Consider the following 5,727-nt stretch of genomic DNA (forward strand, 5'->3'; position numbering starts at 1 on the left):
CACATTTGAGTCCACAAAGAATTCTATATTCGGTACAATTGATAAATTAAAGAAGGTGTAAGTAAAATAAATTATATACATTAGGGCATGAAAAGCATCAAAATATCATTTCATAATCATCAAAAATCATTTCATTGTATGCCATGTTTTTCATTTTGGGTGTTGTGTTTCCCTTCTTTATCTGTAAGTATACTTTCATCAGCTTGTAACACTAACGTAATGTATTTCCAATCATCCAAAATCACGGCTCAAACTAGGGGATTAAGTAAGGATTACACTTCTAGATTTTCAGTTGTCATTTAGGACAATATGATTGTTTTTTTATTAAGCGTCTCATTGCAAATTGCATGCATTTTGCTGTATCTATTATAGTACTTGTTTTTGTATACCATGTCTAAATCAATGCGACTATAAACAAAAAAGTGTGGCCAAATATGCTTTTTGCATGCTCTTAAACTAGCAGCTTCTCTTGACAAATTTAACACTAAAAAGAAAACTTGTGATCTCTGTCATACAGGTAAACTGATTGAGAACACAGAAAACATACCCAGGCATCATCGATAGGCGCGACTCGGTTAAAACCTTTTTTGGGAATCATGTTGATCCTCAAAGGAACGAGGAGCTGAGAGAAACCAAAGCAGGTATGCCTTTTCTGATAATTTGATCATCCAACTAGGTTATATGTTATAATCACCATGCTCCAAAGGCTCTACCTTATTTCCTGAATCGCCTTATTGATTACAGTAATCGATAGCAACGTGCAGAAGATCATAAAGCTGCTTAAAGACAATGGTGGAAAAGAACCACTGGCTAATCTGATAGCGGATTTCCACAATCAGTACCAGTCTCTGTATGAGCGTTATGATAATCAGACAGAGGAGCTGACGAAAAAGGCAAATGGGATACATGGGAAGGACAATTCCTCGTCCGACTCTGATTCCTCGGACTCAGATGGTGCTTCGCACAGGGAAAGAAGAGCCTCGAAAAATGGCATGGATGCGAATTTTGAAGGTGAGAAAGCAGCATCTGTTAAGCAAGAACTTGAAACGGTTCTTTCTGAGATTGCTGACTTGAAGAGGAAACTGGCAATCACTGTTTAAGAAAAGGAAACGCTGCACGAGGAGTGCCAAAATGCACTGAATAAAACAAAGGAATCAGAGACTCTCATAGCCGAGTTGAATTCCAAAGCTGAAAAACTGGAAGCCGAGAATTCTAAACTTTCGGCTGAGAACACTGATGTGAAAGTGGAACTGGAGGATTCGGTTAAGCTACACACCGAGTTCAACCAGAAGCCGGAAGAGATGAAGAGCGAGAGAGAAAGCTTGAGTATCGAAAAAGATGCAGCCATTGCCAAACATGAAGAGCTACATAAAGAGCTGGAAGCAGTCAAGATAGAACTCTCTACTTCAATGGAGAAACTAGAATCAGTAGAAAGTGAAATCACTCAGCTGACTGAGATGCAAGGCATTGCTAAAGACGAGAGAACGAGTCTTACCTTAAAGATTTTACAGTTTGAGGGTGAACTACAAGAAGCTGAGACCAAGTTTCAAGAGCTTGCATCTGAATCAAGCCAGTTAAGGGAAAGCTTGGGGGAGAAGGAAAGGGAGCTTTCAAGTCATCTAGAGTCTCACAAGGCTCACAAACAAGAAGCAAAAGAAAAACTGGAATCAGCAGAAAGAGAAATGGCCAAAGTAAATCAGATGCACATGTCCTCTCGAGAGGAGAACAGTAGTCTCTCCTCCAAGATTTCACAGCTTGAGGAAGAGATCAAACAGGCTGTAAGAAAGATTCAAGATCTTAATAACGAATCCAGCAGGTTGAGGGGAAATTTGACTGAGAAAGAAAGGGAGCTTTCGAGTCACCTTGTGATTCACGAGGCTTACAAAAAGGAAGCACTGGAGAAACTGGAAAAAGCAACAGTAGAAATCACCAAGCTTAGTCAGATGCAGAGGGATGCTGAAGAGGAGAATGGTCGTCTTCTTTCAAAGATTTCACAGCTTGAGGATGACATGAGACAGGCTGAAAAAGAGATTCAAGATCTTATTACCGAGTCAGGCATGTTGAGTGAAAATATGGCTGATAGAGAAAGGGAGCTTTCAACTAATATTGATATTCTAGAGGCTGACAAAGAGGAAGCATTCGAGAAACTGGAGACAGCAGAACAAGAAATCACTAGGCTTCATCAGATGCATAAGGCTGTTGAGAAAGAAAATAGTAATCTGTCTTCAAAGATGTCACAGCTTCAGGATGAAATAAAACAGGCTGAAAGCAAGATTGAAGATCTTATTACCGAATCTAGCGAGTTGAGGGAAAAATCAGCCAATCAAGAAAGAGAACTTGCAAGTCACCTTGAGATTTATGAAGCTCACAAAAAAGAAGCTCTGGAGAAAATGGAGACAGCAGCTGGAGAAATCGCTAAGCTGAGTCAGATGCACAAGGCCGCTGAAGACGAGAAAACTAATCTGTCTTCGAAGATGTCACAGCTTCAGGATGAAATAAAACAGGCTGAAAGCAAGATTGAAGATCTTATTACCGAATCAAGCCAGTTGAGTGCAAAATTGGCTGAGAAAGAAACAGAGCTGACAAGGAATCTCGAGATTCATGAGTCTCAAAAAAAGGAATTAACAGAGAAACTTGAGACAGCAGCAGAAGATATCTCTATGCTTAGGTAGAAGCAAAAGGCTGTTGAGGAGGAGAATGCTAGTCTGTGTTTAAAGACTTCACATCTTGAGGATGAGATAGAACAGGCTAAACACAAGATTCATGATCTTGTTACGGAATCAAGCCAGTTGAGTGAAAAGTTGGCTGATAAAGAAAGGGAGCTTTCAAGTCATCTTGAGATTCATGAGGCTCAGAAGAAGGAACTAACGCAGAAACTAGAGACCGCAGCAGAAGAAATCGCTAAGCTCAGTCAGAAGCAAAAGGCTGCTGGAGAGGAGAATACCAGTCTGTCTTCAAAATTTTCACAGCTTGAGGATGAGATTAGACAGGCTGAAAACAAGATTCATGATCTTGTTGACAAATCAAGCCTGTTGAGTGAAAAATTGGCGGATAAAGAAAGGACGCTTTCAAATCACCTCGAGATTCATGAGGCTCACAAAAAGGAAGCAAGAGAGAAACTGGAGAAAGCAGCAAAAGAAATAACTAAGCTGAGTCAGATGCAAAAGGCTGCTAAAGAGGAGAATACTAGTCTCTCCTCAAAGATTCTGCAGCTAGAGGAACAGATGAAACAGTCTGTGAGCAAGATTCAAGGTCATGTTACCGAATCTAGCCGGTTGAGGGAAAATTTGGCTGAGAAAGAAAAGGAGCTTTCAAGACACATTCAGATTCACGAGGCTCAAAAAAAGGAAGCAAAGGAGAAACTGGATACAGCAGCAAAAGATATCACCGAGCTGAGTCAGAAGCTAAAGGCTTCTGAAGAGGATAATACTCTTCTTACTTCAAAGATTTCACAGCTTGAGGAGGAGATAAGTAATGCAGAAAATGAAATTCAAGATCTTATTACTGAGTCCGGCATGGTGAGTGAAAGTCTCGCTGAGAAAGAAAGGGAGCTTTCAAGTCACCTTGATATTCATGAGGATTACAAAGAGGAAGCAACGGAGAAACTGGAAAAAGCAGCTGAAGAAATCACTAAGCTCAGTGAGATGCAAAAGGCTGCTGAAGAGGAGAATTCCAGTCTTACCTTGAAGATTTCACAGCATGGGGATGATTTGAGACAGGCTGAAAACAGAATTCAAGATCTCGTTACTGAATCAAGCCTGTTGGCTAAAACGTTGGAAGAAAAAGAAAGAGAGTTTTCAAGCCAGCCTGGAATTTCACGAGTCTCACAAGGAACAAGCATCAACTCGTACGAGGGAATTGGAGCTGGAACTTGATTCGTCGCACGTTCAAAGAAGAGATATTGAGAAACAGAAAGATGATGAAATCTCTGGTCTTCTTCAGAAACTGGAAGATCAAGAAAAGTCATCATTAGCCCAAGTAAATGATCTAAAAGAGCAGATCAACAACATTCGAGCTGAAGTAAGCAGTCTCCAAGAGCAATTAGGTTCTCTGACTGCTCTAAAAAGTGAGGCAGATATCATTCTCGACATAAAGGCTGGAGAAATATCAGAGCTCCTGCTACAGATTGTAAATCTAAAAGAAGAAGTATCAAGCAAAACTGCTGAAGGAGAAAAGTTACTCGAAGAGCAGAAATCTCTAGAAGAGAGAATTGCTACGCTTTCAGGGATCATTCAAACCTATAAAGAGGCTCAAGTGAGAGTGGTTGGAGAGATATCACATAAGATGAATGACACTCTGACAGGCATAGATGCGTTCAACATGAAGTTTGAGGAAGACTACGGCCACATAGAGTCTCGAATATATGAAACAGCAAAAGAGCTCAAGATCACAACGAACTGCATCAAAGATAGTAACATCGAGAAAGATCAGCTGAGGAAGGAAATCGCCATTTTGTCGCAACAACTGAATGGTGATAAAGGTAATGGTGTGCACCTCAAGGGAAGGATGGCTGAACTGGAAACTGCATTGAGAAAAAAGGAGGATGAAAAGGACTGCTTGATCAAAACCGTATTAGAGAGGGAGATGAAGATGGGAGAGCTTGAGAAAATAGTAGCGGAAAGGGATGAGAAAGTCGGAGAGTTGGAGATGAAGACGAAGGAGAACGGGACCGGATTTGATAGATTGTGTGAGGAGAAACGAGAGGCCATAAGACAGTTGTGCATATGCATTGAATACCACCGCAGCTGCAACGACGAGCATAAAGACATGATCGCGAAAACAAGAAGGTAGATCCCCTGCTTAATGCATTGAGAGAAACTTGCTCCTCTCTCTCTGCATTGTTGTTATACTTCTAGATGTTGTTGTCAGTAGCTATATCATTTTTTGGGGTCAAGATTGGATGTGTATAGGAAAATTTATTCCGAATTGTTTTAGTTTCTACATTCATTATTCAGTTTAACTCTTGTGTCTGAGTAGAGCAAATATTTGCTTCGTGATATTATCACATTGTATTTTTTGAAAAGTAAATTCTTCCATACAAGTGTGGCTTCTTTTCTATCAAGTATTGCTGCATTACTCCAAGAAAATTCTAATTGACTAAACCTTGTTTTGATACCAATTTATAGTTTACCAATTCTGTTTATGTCTATTGATTAGCATTGCTCTTTGAGTTAATGATTGCAGAAGGCAGCCGACGATTCAGTTTGCGAATTTTTGGTCTTCATTTATTCAACTCTATCACATACCAACCAACTACCTACCTACAAAATATCTCGCAGCCATTAAACATGTCAAATTCACAAATTTTAATATTTAAGACCACTAACATGCAACCAAGTACGTGAGGCCAACCACAATAAATATTGTACAATTCGAAAAGAAAAACATACTTAGGATAAAATGACATAAGAAATGATGAGTTTGGCAATGGAGAAGAAGGATGATCGAGTGTGGGATTGCAGTAGCCCTTTGTACGATGCTTATGAGTTGGTTTCGATAGCAAATATCATTGAGAGGCATATGATGCTGCTGCCCTCTACGCCTCGAATTTTGATAGTTTCCCAAGAAGAGGAGAAGGAGAAGGAGAAGACGAAGAAGCAAATAGTATTTGTTAGTACCATTCAGATGAAGAAATCAAATTGGTTCACGACTAAATTTTATGGTATGTTGAGTCGAATCAGTTTGATGAAACGATGTATCACGTATGTTTGATTGATCAGATCTAGT

General features: G+C 39.8%; 1 pseudogene; it reads left to right on the forward strand.

Moving 5' to 3' along the window:
• Positions 1–526: 526 nt before the first annotated feature.
• On the forward strand, positions 527–5,041 carry LOC121766751 (annotated as a pseudogene).
• The last annotated feature ends 686 nt before the right edge of the window (positions 5,042–5,727 follow it).

The sequence above is a fragment of the Salvia splendens genome, chromosome 15, assembly GCF_004379255.2.
Source record: "Salvia splendens isolate huo1 chromosome 15, SspV2, whole genome shotgun sequence".
Classification (NCBI taxonomy): Eukaryota; Viridiplantae; Streptophyta; class Magnoliopsida; order Lamiales; family Lamiaceae; genus Salvia; species Salvia splendens.